Genomic DNA, 14,483 nt, shown 5'->3' on the forward strand with positions numbered 1-14,483 from the left:
AAATCAAAAACTGATGTCTATTTTCCTTGATTAATCCTTCATCTCAATGCTAGAGGAAGGTATATTATTACTTTCAGTCTTCAACTTGTGAAATTCTTCAAGTAGATAACCTTGTTGTTTGACCAGAATTTCTTGCAGTTGAGAAATTTTCGTGAAGGATTCTGCAAGAACATGTAATTCGTTCTTTGATTGAACACGGAAGTGTGTCAATGCTTCAATACACTGATCTTTCTTTAGCATATTCTCTCTTTACTTCTTGCTAAGCCAATTTCTCTTTTTGATTTTGCTCTTTGATTTCTCTATATCAAGAGAAGATGCAAACTTATTCTTAAAGTGATCTTTCTGATCTAGCATCTTATCAAGAGACGACATTGGATCCAGACTCATAGTTCGGACAAGGAATGACCAAGAAAAGAGAAGGATCTTTTTATAATTTTCATATTGCCGAAAATATAATATTCCTAAAAATATGAATATCTCAAATATTTTTAATTACTAGATTTTATTTCCATAATCTACATGTAAGTGCCTTGATCTTTTTTCTTCCTCACTCAAAAATTGGCACACGAGGTGAGGAAAGAATGCTAATACTGATTAGGTGGTATTAGTATGACATTTTCTCTCATTATGGAATTTTGAACAACCAGAGTGTCCTTGATCTAGTATCGTATGAGAAAATCTCCTTTCGTTACTTCGAACTAGCGAAGTATCTTGAGATTGACTTAGGTTGCCTATGCAACTTTTAGCAATTATGTTTTTAAGACAGTTTTTGCATCTCGTCTTGTTTTTCCCTTTACCACTAGATTATTTAATAACATCGGATGACATGTCCATTTTTAAAATGGGTAAATCACTAATGGAGGAGGAAGAAATAAGATTGACAATTAATGCAATATTATTTTTTTTTCCTCATCTTCAGAATCATATGAAACAGAGCTCTCATCTAGAGTTACAGTCAGAGCCTTGCTTCCAGTGTATTTATTAAGATTGGGACAGTCTTTAACAATATGACCAAACCCTTTACACTTAAAGCATTGCGGCTGATATTCATCATCTTCTTCATGATCCTTTTTGACAGGAACTCGATCATGTGGACGAGAAGATCGATGAGTATCCTTTATGAACCTCTTATTTCTTTTCTTTAAGAGATCTCGAAACTTTCTAGTAATCAATGATAATGATTGTTCAATTTCATCATCAGAATTTTCTGCAATCTATTCATCTGAATCATCCATCTGTCTATTCCTCTCCATTGGAGCTTTCGGAACTTTTGCAGCTTTAAAAGCGATTCCTTTTGTTTGAATAGACTGTGATTCATGATCAAAGATATTTAAGTTTCCAACAAGTGTGCTTCGTGAGAGTGTTGAAAGATCATTTGCTTCTATGATTGCATGCTTCTTAGAATCGTATCTAGATGGCAACGATATGAGAATTTTGCACACTATATCCTTTTCAGAAATAGTCTTTCCAAGAGAGAAAGAAACATTAATTATCTCAGAGATTTTAATATGAAACTCTTCAAAAGTGACGTTGTCATCCATTCGAAGGTTTTCCCAATTGGATGTAAGAGTTTGAAGTCTAGCTTCTTTCTCTGATGTGTTTCCTTCGAATACAATCTGAAGATTATCCCAAGATTCTTTCGAAGTTTGACATGTTGATACATGATGTTGTAGATCACGGCTTACAGCATGTATTATAGCATTCAAACCATCTGAATTATGCTTTGCAAGAGCCTTTTCTTCGTTTGAAAAATCTACTAAGCGTATACACTCAGTTTCCGAATTTTCTATATTTGGAAGAATACAACCATCGACGACTAATAGCCATGTATTAAAGTCTCGTGACTGGATAAAAGATCTCATAGCAGATTTCCACCATAGATAGTTTGTTCCGTCAAATATTGGCGGTACGTTAATTGAAGTGGATTCATGAGAACTCGAGTTCATTCTTATGGGTTGGATCGCACCAAACACATATTGTTAGATATATTCGTGTTTGCCTGCTCTGGTACCAATTGAAAAGACGAGGGTACCCAAATATACCTCAATCTAAAACTTTTCCACCTATAAGTCCTTTCTATGAAAGTGATTGTCTGTGGACTGAGTCAAGACAGTAGAACTAATCGGTTCACACTTCGTGTGATCTTCTATGGATACGAGATCGAGACAATACGAAAACAATATAACTTGTGTGATTGACTATGGATACAAGATCGAGACAATACAACAACGAAGTATGTTTACTTGATAATAGGTTCAGACTTAACCAAACATAATAGGATTGCTATCAAGTATATAGGAATCAACGTTTGTGTAATTTACTTTAAATTTAAAATAACAACAATTATAATTACGAAAAATAAAAGCAAATGACACAACAAGATTTTGGTAACGAGGAAACCGCAAATGCAGAAAAACCTCGTGACCTTGTCCAGAATTGAATACTCTCGGGATTAAGCCGCTATAAAAAATCTAAACCAACTTCTTATAGTTGAGACCAAGCAACTAAACCTGTAGTTCACCTAGTTCCGTCTGTATTCCTGCGCCTCCAACTTGCAATAAGTCACGCACTTGGAACAATTCTTTTGATTCTTATTCCAAACAATAAAGGAACAACAAATCTGTTCAGTAACAACTCTTTCCAAACAACGTGAGATGAGTTTGACAAAAGGCTCTTCCGTTTATCCCAATAAACTCCTTTGTCAGGTCCTTAGATCTATCTTACCAACAACTACTAAAAAAATTGTTAAGACTATGCAATCATGACTTTTAATCACAAAGAAACATATTGATGCCGATCTACTCAACTAATCAATCCAATCTATCACAAAGATAAACCGATTATAGTTGGATCCCTTTCCAGCCGAAACACGTTTTGTACACACCAAAGATTATGAACCCAAATATCTTCTTTGTCTTCAAATCTTCTTTGATCTTCAATAAACACCTGCACACAATCAACTTGAATCTCTTGTGATAAATCACATACAGAACGGAGTCTGTTAACGATGGATTATCACAAGACGTCTTTAAATCCACAAACATTTCTAAAGATCCCCGTCGAAACTTCGATCTAGTTTGATTGAATCTTATATCAGAAGAGAAGATTCTCAAGCATAAACAAATTAGGTGCAATCAAAGTTCAACAACTGCTAGTCAATCAAATAAATCGAAAACTAATAATAAACTGCAATTATATAGTTTCCCACCAACGGTACTCGTAGAGCTTCCCAATCCCAAAGAAGTCTTTAAAACGAGCGGTTGTAAGAGATTTCACCTAATTAGGTTACTTTCCTCTCTGAATAGACAGCTCCACCAGTAACAACACAACTAGGTAGTTTTGCTGGATCTGAGGATTAGTTTTCTTGAAATACAAACTTCAGTATTTATACACAATGAAGTTTGGACACCAAGGAATTTCCAAAACCGAGTATTCTCAAAGATATGCAATAAGGGCAAAAACGGTTTTCATAATTCCTGAAAATACTTTGTCCAAATATTGACCGAAATCTCAGTAGAAAATATCCAACTAGTAAATGCATATTACTAAGTTTTATTTTCTAAAGATATGCATTTTAATTGTTGGAAATTAAAAGCATATAAAAACTAAAAACCTTAATTAAAAGATTCTCAATTTATTTCGATCGGGGATTCTCCTTTATATATTAAGGAATATCTTTGAACAATAAAAGATAAGAGTTACTGCACATGTTCAAAGTATGTCGACATCTTTACATTGTATATCCTTTTTCATATTTACAATCTTGGAACCGATTTGCCACACTTCCAAACAAGTTTAGAATTGGTTCATCTGACTTCCAAGAACTATGTGATTGATTATCCTATCAAATCACCATTAATGGGTTTCACGGTTCTACCTCAACATAAAATTTCGGTTCTACCTCCAAGTGGGTACTAGGATCGGTTACACTAGTCACCATAAAATGGCTAACTAAGTACTAGGATCGGTTACCACTTCTTATGGTAAAACTTTTGATCGGTTGACCAAGTTATAGGATCAGTTACACCAACTTACTAGAACTTGTTAAACCTCTTACAAGGATCGATTACACTCTCTCTTGTGATCGGTCATACCTCTTACTAGGATCGGTTACCCAATGGATAATATTTAGTCACACCAATTTTAAGATATCAATCTTACCATCTCAGGTGATTACTTAAGATCGTTTGCACTAATAATAGTCACACCAATACAAAAGTCAGGCCTTGTGAATAGTTTTACCAAGATACATAAACAAGTTATGAGCGGTTATACTAAACACACATATTGGTAATTCAAAAATTTGCAATGAGTAACAATACCAATAAGTCTAGCATTTTCCCTTTCGATTCACAAAACAAGTTTATGGATTTACTTCCTTTAAATGAATGTAAAACATTGTTTCCTAGGAAGAAATCTCACCCATACCCATACATAATCACAATAGCATTCATATGATTATGTCAGTGTCTTATATACGAAGTTCAAAAGATAGACGTTATACTTTGTATTGTAATTCCTTAATACTATGTCTAACTAGAGTATAATATTCACATCTTCGCAGTTATGTTTTCAATATGCACGATTTGAAAGATATGTTAGGGAATGAAACAGTTCAATTCAAATATTAGTAACCTCAAGTGGAAGGATAATGTCGTCGGTGTAGCTCCTTACTTCTTCGCATTCTTCAAGTCTTCACGTAATACTTGTAATGTCTCATATCCTAATACTTTCAAGCTAACCAATACGAAGTTGACTCTAGTAAATAATCAAGCGACTCTTTGAATGAGTTTTGGTTCACTAAAATATGACAACCAATCTTGACATACCTACGCTTGGTGGGTTCAACCGAGCTATGATCTAACAGAATATTAGGTGCAAGTGGTTCAATAAAGCGGACAGAGAAAGGTGATTCATTGTGTCTGACATTTGTTAGATGTCGTTGCACATATTGCTATAAAAATGACTCCTACTAATAGCAAATCTTTGTTCTTTGGCTTCATACTATTTTATTTGGCATTCGAATGTGAAAGCATGAGAAGGTAGTTCTTTTTTTTTTTGTTTACATTGGAGTCTGTTTTCAGTTGAGATTATTGCTAATTCATCTCATGTTTGTTTCAGGAGAGCTTTATGTTTACATAAGTTCATTTGCCTTTCTCACAAAATCTCTCCTCCCGTTGCCTGATAAGTTCCACGGTCTAACAGATTTAGATAAGCATTACCATCAAAGGTGAGTTTGAAGTCCAAATATAATTGTAATTTTAGATTTGCAAAGAAGTATTACTGCCAACTGCAAGTTACGCGAACAAGATACTAGTATGATTTCCCTTTAGGTGGCATATCCGGTAGATTTATGTACAGTCATAAAATATCCTTTTTCTGTACCCGAGAAGAACTGCAGTGGTCCTACATCTAACAAAAAATTGGTTTAGTGGTTAGACGCTTCATAGTTTGTTGCATTACAGTAGTTAGTGATATTTTTTTTTCTTTTTTTAATCCGTAAATACGGGTTTTATTAAAGATGGCAGAAACCAACTGCTGGTAGATATAAGTCACATATTCCGACCAAGAAGAGATACAAAATTCACTTCAAAGTAAAATGAAAAAACAAAAGCTGCAGCAACCACCAAGAAACCAAACAGAAAAATTCTGAAACGCACACACAAGTATCACTTCAGGGTGGTTCGAAAACCACTCTCTCCCAGTTGATCATAAATTCTTTAAGTGAGGAGTTCTGGAATTCCGGTTGGAGATATAGCCAGTAATCAATGGTGTGTTTGATCTTCTGTATAATCTCTGCAATTGTGAGCGTCTTGTTGTTGAAAGCTCTACGGTTCCGTTCCTTCCACGAGGACCAAAGGATGGCAGCAGGTAAATCTTTAATCACTAGATCTTTCCTTGACTTACTTGAAGTAATGTCCATGAGCTTATCGCAACATGTATCGTAGGAGCGAACAATAGTTAGTGATGTTTGGCAATCACTAATATCTTTTCGACTTTGTTGTCCATATTTGTTTTTAGGTACATAGACATGATTGCAAATCCTGAGGTAGCTGACATATTCAGGGCATGAGCCAAGGTAAGAGGTCAATTTTTCAAGAATACATTTTCTAGTACAATTCAATCTGGAAAAAAAATATGGTTTCCGAATCATTCTTATGATGTTCAATGGAGCACATTCTTCCATCTGCTGCTACATATTATTTACTAGAATTCATGCCTTACTCATTCTTCATTTCAAATTGTAGTTTTTTAGTTAATTTTATATTGCATCTTTTATATCATGACATGCTGATTTTATGTAGATTGTGCCGGAGATACAAAAGACAGTGGTATCATTCGGTTTTCAATTTTTCAAGAATACATTTTCTAGTACAATTCAATCTAAAAATATTGTTTCCTGATCATTCTTATGATGTTCAATGGAGCACATTCTTCCATATGCTGTTACATATTATTTATTAGAATTCATGCCTTACTCATTCTTCATTTCAAATTGTAGTTTTTTAGTTAATGTTATATTGCATCTTCAATATCATGACATGCTGACTCTATGTAGATTGTGTCGGAGATACGAAAGACAGTGGAATCATTCGGTTTCATCGAAGTTGAAATTCCAGTTATACAGGCAAGTTTTTTTCTGTTATGTTAATTGATTTACTTCTTGATTGCAAGAATATGTAAGCCCGAAAGAATATACATAAAACTGAATTTGTCAAGATGGTATTAAGACTAGTATCATGGAGTAAAGAGAGAAACAGAATTCTTCATTACACAACAAGAGTCCGTACAATGTAATAAATACACACAGACTCTGACAAGAAAACAACAGTAACCACACACGTGTGGCGATCACAACCACAGAAACAAATAAAGACTGTGTGCAGATCATATACACAGAAACAAGAAAGGACTGTGTGCAGATCATATACACAGAAGTTTGATTTGAGAAACTTAAAACGTGGTGCTGCAAGACCTTTGGTGAATATGTCAGTTTCCTGCTCAAGTGTTGACAACTATATAACTTGTAGAGACTTAGACTGAACCAACTCTCGAACAAAATGAAAGTCCAATGCCAAATGTTTCATTCTGCTGTGAAAAATAGGATTTGAAGCTAGAGATATTGAACTTTTATTATCACAAGCAATAATAAGTGAAGTTTGAAGAAATATATGTAAATCTTTAAGAAGATTGCATAACCAAACAACTTCAGCTGCTGTTGAAGCCAAATATCTGTATTCAGCTTCAGTGCTGGATCTTGAAATAGTGACCTGCTTTTTAGCTGACCAGCTAACTGGATTATCTCCAACGAATATACAATAACCACTTGTTTATTTTCTATCATCAGGATTGCCTGCCCAGTCTGCATCAGAGTAACCTTTAAGAGCAGAGAAACCTTTTGTAAATAGAAGTCCATGATCTAAAGTACCTTTGACAAATCTCAGTATTCTTTTAGCAGTTGTGAGATGTACAAAAGTTGGTGTCTGCATAAAATGACAGAGTTTATTAACTGCAAAACACAGCTCAGGCCTTGTCCAAGTTAAGTATTGAAGAAAACCAACTATGAACCCAAATTCAGTAGGATTTGAAAGAATTTCACCATCAGTTGCACTCAGCCTTTGTGAACTAGAGTAAGGAGTAGAGCATGGTTTAATACCTACCAAATTTGTCTTACCTAGTAAGTCAAGAGCATACTTGGTCTGACTTAGAAAAAGACCTTTGATGTTTCTCTTAACTTCAAGTCCCAAAAAATAATGAAGATCTCCTAGATCTTTAACTGGAAACTAGGTGCAAAGATAAGCAATGATAGAATCACAATGTGAAGTATTATTCCCTGTGATGATTATGTCATCCACATACACTAAGATAATTGTGAGATTAGAACCAAGTTTCTGAACAAACAAAGAAGAATCTGCTTGAGAAGTTATAAAATCAATTGCAACTACAACATCCATGAGCTTTTCATACCAAGCTCTAGGAGCTTGTTTAAGACCATATAAAGATTTATGTAATCTGCATACCTAATCACGATGTTCCTTATCTTTAAAACCAGGAGGTTGTTTCATGTAGACTTCTTCTTTATTCATGGTCGGTTTTGGTTTGGTTTCTATCCAAACCAACACCGAAACCAATACTATTGGTTTCTAAAAATCTAAACCAAACAAATCCATTAACCATTGGTTCGGTTTCCAAATGGTTCCAGCTGGTTTCGGTTTGTCCCAGTGGTTTTTGGTTAACCAATAATTATGTAAAACCATAAAAAAAATACACAAATTTACAGATAAAAAAATTGTAGTTGCCGATAGTATTGGTTTACACAAATTTACAGACAAAAAAAAATATCAAGAATAGTTAAAGCTTACTCTAAATCTAGAGATCAAAATAAGATATATAATATATTTTATTTTAGTTATTGACAAATAACAAAGAAGGAAGACGGGAAGAAAAAAGTTGAGTAACAGCAGTTGTAGTTGGGGGTGGAGAAGGGAGGCGACTGAGAGAATGAGAAAGAGAAAGAGGGAGAGTATCATAATGAAATATTATATTTAGGGTTTCTATTTATCCTCTAAATCAATGGGTAGAATCTAATACTTGTAAATCAACTGTAGAAACTAAGTTTAAAAATTAATCGGTTTTCCAATGGTTTTTGGTTCGGTTTAGAGGTCAAACCAAACCAAAACCAACACTATAGGTTTTCCACTTTCTACACCGTAACCAATCCATTAGTAAATGGTTCGGTTTGGTTTCTTCCTAATTGGTCTGATTTGGTCCGGTTCCAGCAGAAAACCGAAACCATGTTCAGCCCTAGGGAAAATCCAATAGTATTGAAGAATCAGTAGTTCTCTGTTGAGACAATGTTTTATAAGGAAAACTCTCTTCATGAAATACAACATGTATTGAGAAAAACACTCTACCAGTAGATGGATCTAAACACCTGTAACCCTTGTGTTTTAAACTATATCTAAGAAAGACACATTGTACACTTCTAGGTTGAGTTTGTTATTAGTGTAAGGATTCAGCCAAGGAAAACACAAACATCCAAAAGATTTGATAAAGAAATAATCTGGTGTTTTGTTGAACAAAGATTGAAATGGAGTTGAAAACGATAGTGATCTAGTTGGTAATCTGTTAATGATATAATTGGCAGTGGATAAAGCATCAAACCAAAACTCAAAAGGCAAACTAGCTTGATATAGAAAAGTTCTTGTAATCTCTAGAAGATGCTTATGTTTTGATTCTGCCACACCATTCTGTTCAGATGTGTGAGGGCAAGTAATCTCATGATAAATACCACTATTGAGTAAGACTTTACTAAGAGCATTGTTAATAAATTCTCCTTCTCCACCAGTCCTTATAATTTTGATGTTCAAGTTTAACTTATTTTCTATATAAGCTTTGAAATTATCAAAAATAATCTTGAAATCAGACTTGAGAGTTAAAGGATAAATCCAACAAAACTTTGTGTAATCATCAATGATATTGACATAATATCTGAATCCATTTAAAGAAGTAACAAGTGTAGGACCCCATACATCCATGTGAAGTAATTGTAAAGGAGATGTTGTTACAAACATAGACATATTGAATGGTTGCTTATTAATTTTACAAACTCGACATTCAGTACAAGTAATATTTTTGTTTGAAATATTAAGAATCCTAGCTAGCCTACTGAGAGATTGAAAAGATGGGTGAGATAATCTTCTGTGCCATATTGTTGAAGAAGCTTTATTACATGAAAATGATGCTGAAGGTATTGGAGAAGTAATGTTTTCTTGTAATGGATACAAACCAATCTTACTGGGACCTTGAAAAAAAGTCTGTCATGTTCTCATATCCTTAACAGTAAAATCATTTGAAGTGAAAGTTAGAGAGCAATTGTTGTCTCTAGTAAACTTATGGACTGAAATTATGTTTTGTGAAGCTAAGGGAACATGAATAATTTATTTAAGAGTAAAACTATTATTAGGTACTTATACTAAAGAAGAACCAGTTTTATGTATTTGCATAGCTTCACCATTAGCAGTGATAACCGATTCACTACCTCCATAAGTAGATGTAGAAGCAATATTATCAGCATCAGCAGTCAAATGATGTGTTTCCCCTGAATCGACATACCAAGGATTTTGACTCATAATATTTGCAGAAGCAAGCATAACTTGTAAATTTCTTGGAGGATTTCTCCCTTGATATGAGAAATTCATTCTATTCCAACACTCATCAGCAGCATGACCATATTTATGACAAATTTTACAGGTTGGTCTTTCACCAGAAGAAATATTTGTAGAAATAAAAGAAGCAGGTGTACAGAAGTAGGGTAAGAAGAATTTGTTGTTGTTGGAGAAGGTGGAATACCAGCACCTCTACCAAAACCTCTACCAGAATATGAATTACAACCTCCCCTGTGAAAACCTCTAGAAGTCCCTCTACCATTGTTATTACCAGAAGCATAAAATGCTCTATTAGTTGATTCAAGAGAGGAACTTGCAATTTTACTGTTAATAACCATCTCTTCACTAAGCAACAAATTGTGTAATTCAAGACTAGACACAGGTGAGTTCTCATTCTTAAAGATGTAGCAAAAGAATGATAATCAACATTCAAACCACCTAAAGTAACAACTACAATTTCATCATCAGATATTACAGATCCAGTAGCAGCTGATTGATCAATAATAGTCTTGATCTCACTATTGTAGGCATCAATAATAGAATTTTTTTTCTTGATATTCATAATCTTTGTTCTTAATTGTTGTTGATAGTGGTTTTTAGCTTAGGGTTAAAATCGTAAAACCTTAGTCAAACAGTGACGTCACACTTGAGTAATAATGTCGCCACTAGCACATTTATTGAAACATTCAACATTTCTGCGTAAAATTACTGGGGTACCTTTTTTTATGTATATGCCATGCTCCACGGCAGGGCCCTCGGTACTGACTGACATCATCTCTACACATGCCAGCCACGCATGCTAGCCAAACGTGCCAATGACATGCTATGCCAGCCACATATCCGCGCCAAAGGCATGCCGACCATACCAGCCGCACCACCGTGCCAATGGAATGCCATGCCAGCCACATCTCCGCCCCAAAGGCATGCCAACCATGACAGCCGCACCACTGTGCCAATGGCATGCCATGCCAGCCACATCTCCGCGCCAAAGGCATGCCGACCATGTCAGCCGCACCGCCGTGCCAATGGCATGCCATGCCAGCCATATCTCCGCGCCAAAGGCATGCCAACATACCAGCCGCACCACCGTGCCAATGGCATTCCATGCCAGCCACATCTCTGTGCCAAAGGCACGCCAACCATGCCAGCCGCACCACCGTTCCAATGGCATTCCATGCCATCCACATCTCCGCGCCAAAGGCATGCTAATCATGCCAGCCGCACCACCGTGACAATGGCATGCCATGCCAGCCACATCTCCGCGCCCAAGGCATGACAACCATGCCAGACGCACCACCGTGCCAATGGCATGCCATGCCAGCCACATCTCCGCGCCAAAGGCATTCCAATCATGCCAGCCGCACCTCCGCACCGAAGCCATTCCGGCTATGCCTCCATGCCGCTGGCTGCCAAATGAAGGGTTGCAACAATCAACGGCCACCCTTCCTTCTGAGATGCAAATCTCAGCCGCTCAAGTTGGCACCAAGCGCGTGGCAACTTTTGGCCCAATGCCAAGTCCTAATTTTGGTCGCGCCTAAACTATGCCAAAACCCTAAGTTTGGCCGCCCCTAAAACTATGCCAAAATCATAGCTTGGCCTCGCCTAAACCATGCCAAAGCCACGCCGGCCATGCCTCCATGTTGCTGCCAAACGGAAGGTTGCAACAATCAATGGCTATCCTTCCTCCTGAGATGCAGATCTCAGCCGTACAAACTTGTCACCAAATGACTTGTGGAAATCTCTTGGCTACGGTCCCAACTCTTGGCCATGGTGCCAAAGCCCTAATTTTTCCACGCCAAAGCCATGTCGGCCATGTATTCATGCCGCTGGCTTCCAAATGGATGGTTGCAACAATCAATGGCTACCCTTCCTCCTGAGATGCAGATCTTAGCCGTACAAACTTGCCACCAAACGACTTGTGGAAATCTCTTGGCTACGGTGCCAACTCTAGGCCACGGCGCCAAAGCCCTATTTTGGCCACGCCAAAGCCATGTCGGCCATGCCTCTGTGCCGCTGGCTGCCAAACGGAAGGTTGCAACAATCAACGACTGTTCTTCCTCCCGAGATGCATATCTCAGCCATACAAACTTTCCACCAAAAGATTTGTGACAATCTCTTGGCTACGGTGCCAACTCTTGGCCATGGTGCCAAAGCCCTAATTTGGAAACGCCAAAGACATGACGGCCATGCCTCCGTGCCGCTGGATGCGAAATAGAAGGTTGCAACAATCAACGGCTATCCTTCCTCCTGAGATGCAGATCTTATCCGTACAAACTTGCCACCAAACGACTAGTGGCAACCTTTGGCTACGCTGCCAACTCTTTGGACACGACACATACTTAGCTATGCCAATTCTTTGGTCACGGCACCAAACCTTAATTAGCCACGTCAAGAGAATGCGCAAGCCATGCCAGCACCGTGGCCTCGCCACTGGCTACCAACGGAAGGTAACCACAATTAATGACTAACATTCCTCTCAAGATGCGAAATCTCGGCCGTCGAAAGTCACCACAGAACCGGCAAGCCTCTCAATCTTAACTTTCCAAACAATAACAACATGCTACACGTTTTACACGGAAACACTCGAGACATCAAAACATGTCACAAACCGGGGGATGCTCATCAGGGTATTGGTCTGGCGGTTTACAGCGTGCGGCGTACACTACGCCCGTTACAAGAAAGTGTCATAAGATTGAGGCGGTTAGTAAACACAAGAAGTAATGGTGAAACGTTTTCTTCATTATGGAAACATCAATTTCAGGCGTTACCTATTACCGCTTTCTTCCATTTACTCAACCGTTTCTAATTCTTACGGGACCAGGGTACGTTTCGTTGTGACTTGTATAAATAAGTCTCACCTATTTCCACCAAAAGAACAAGTTTTGGTCAGGAGAATACAACACCCAAAAATCACTTGTTAGCTTCTTAATCTGCTAGTGTTTCCCTTTTATGATACAAGTCGTCAAACAACAACTCTTCCAGAATCAACTATTCTGGTCTCAACACTCTCTTCGCTTCCCTCACTAAGACCAACCCTTCTCCTTCACTTTGTGACCGAAGCAAGTATGGAACGACCATTTCTTAGTTTAGGCCGGACTTGTACATATTGATATCTCGAATCAAAGTACTTCCTTGCAATACATTGTTTAGGGTTTAAACTCATTTCTCACCCGCACACACGAAATTACCGAAATTAGTAGACACCGTTTTCACCCTCAAACAATTGGAGACCACAGTGGGAGGTCAGTCTCTTGGTTGCAATATCAACTTCTAGCTTTCAATTTCGTCTTTAAATTCCAAACTCAATATGGTAGAACTTAGATCCGGGTCAGCAACGAACCCTGAGAACACCAGCCCGGAAACCGTCCATGTTGCTAACACTCCTCCCAGCGGCATCAACACGCCACCTACTAATCCCAGCAACATGGAAAGCGCTCCTTCAGGTATTACACCGCCAATCACCAAGTCCATAGCTACTTCCACCCCTAACGCTTCTACGCCGCCTACCAATCCCAGTAACACAGAAAGTACTCCTTCAGGTGGTACATCACCAGTCACCAGGGATAGAACTGCTGCTTCCGCCCCTGATGTTTCGTCGAGTATGGCACCTACGACCATCAATATGACTACATTTACTCCACCATCAGGACGAGAAACCGGAGGAGCCAGAGGAGGTCGCCCCTACATCACCATTACTGATTTGATCGAAAGACAGGAGGATCTTGCTAGATCCCAGACGGACATGGCTTCGACTCAAAAAGAAGTACTTTTCTTCCTAAAGACCCTAACGGAGCGGCTACCACAGGAGACGCGCCACCCAGAGTCGATGAGGAACACCTCCAATAACCCTGACGCCGTCACCTCAGCATGGCATACCTTTGTAGACTAAGAAACTCATGCCAGAACCCCATTGGAGAGAAATCAACCGTCCAATTTTGTCACGCGAGAAGATTTAGAGAAACTTCTTCGGAATCGAATCAAAAATGATGATGTAGACATGCATCAGCATCAACCCCCTTATCCGCCTGAAATACAAAGAATTCCTCTTCCAAGAGGATACGCTTCTCCTAAATTCACCTTATACGACGGCACCAGGAATGCACGTGAACATATCTCTTGATTCTTGGAGTCCCTAGGCGAATACGAATACAACCATGTCCTCCGTCTGAGGGAGTTTTCGAAGTCGCTTACCGGAAGAGCATACACGTGGTACAACAGCATAGCACCAAACAACATCTCCAACCGGGTTGACATGGTTACGACATTCTACAAAAAGTACTTCTTCGTGTATGAGCAGTTTACCTTCTCGAATCT

The 14,483-nt window shown here is 38.0% G+C and overlaps 1 pseudogene; it reads left to right on the forward strand.

Moving 5' to 3' along the window:
* The window catches only part of LOC113331051, a 43,333-nt pseudogene that overhangs the window by 19,043 nt on the left and 9,807 nt on the right, over nucleotides 1-14,483 (forward strand).

This window comes from Papaver somniferum, unplaced genomic scaffold (assembly GCF_003573695.1).
Source record: "Papaver somniferum cultivar HN1 unplaced genomic scaffold, ASM357369v1 unplaced-scaffold_123, whole genome shotgun sequence".
NCBI classification, from domain to species: domain Eukaryota; kingdom Viridiplantae; phylum Streptophyta; class Magnoliopsida; order Ranunculales; family Papaveraceae; genus Papaver; species Papaver somniferum.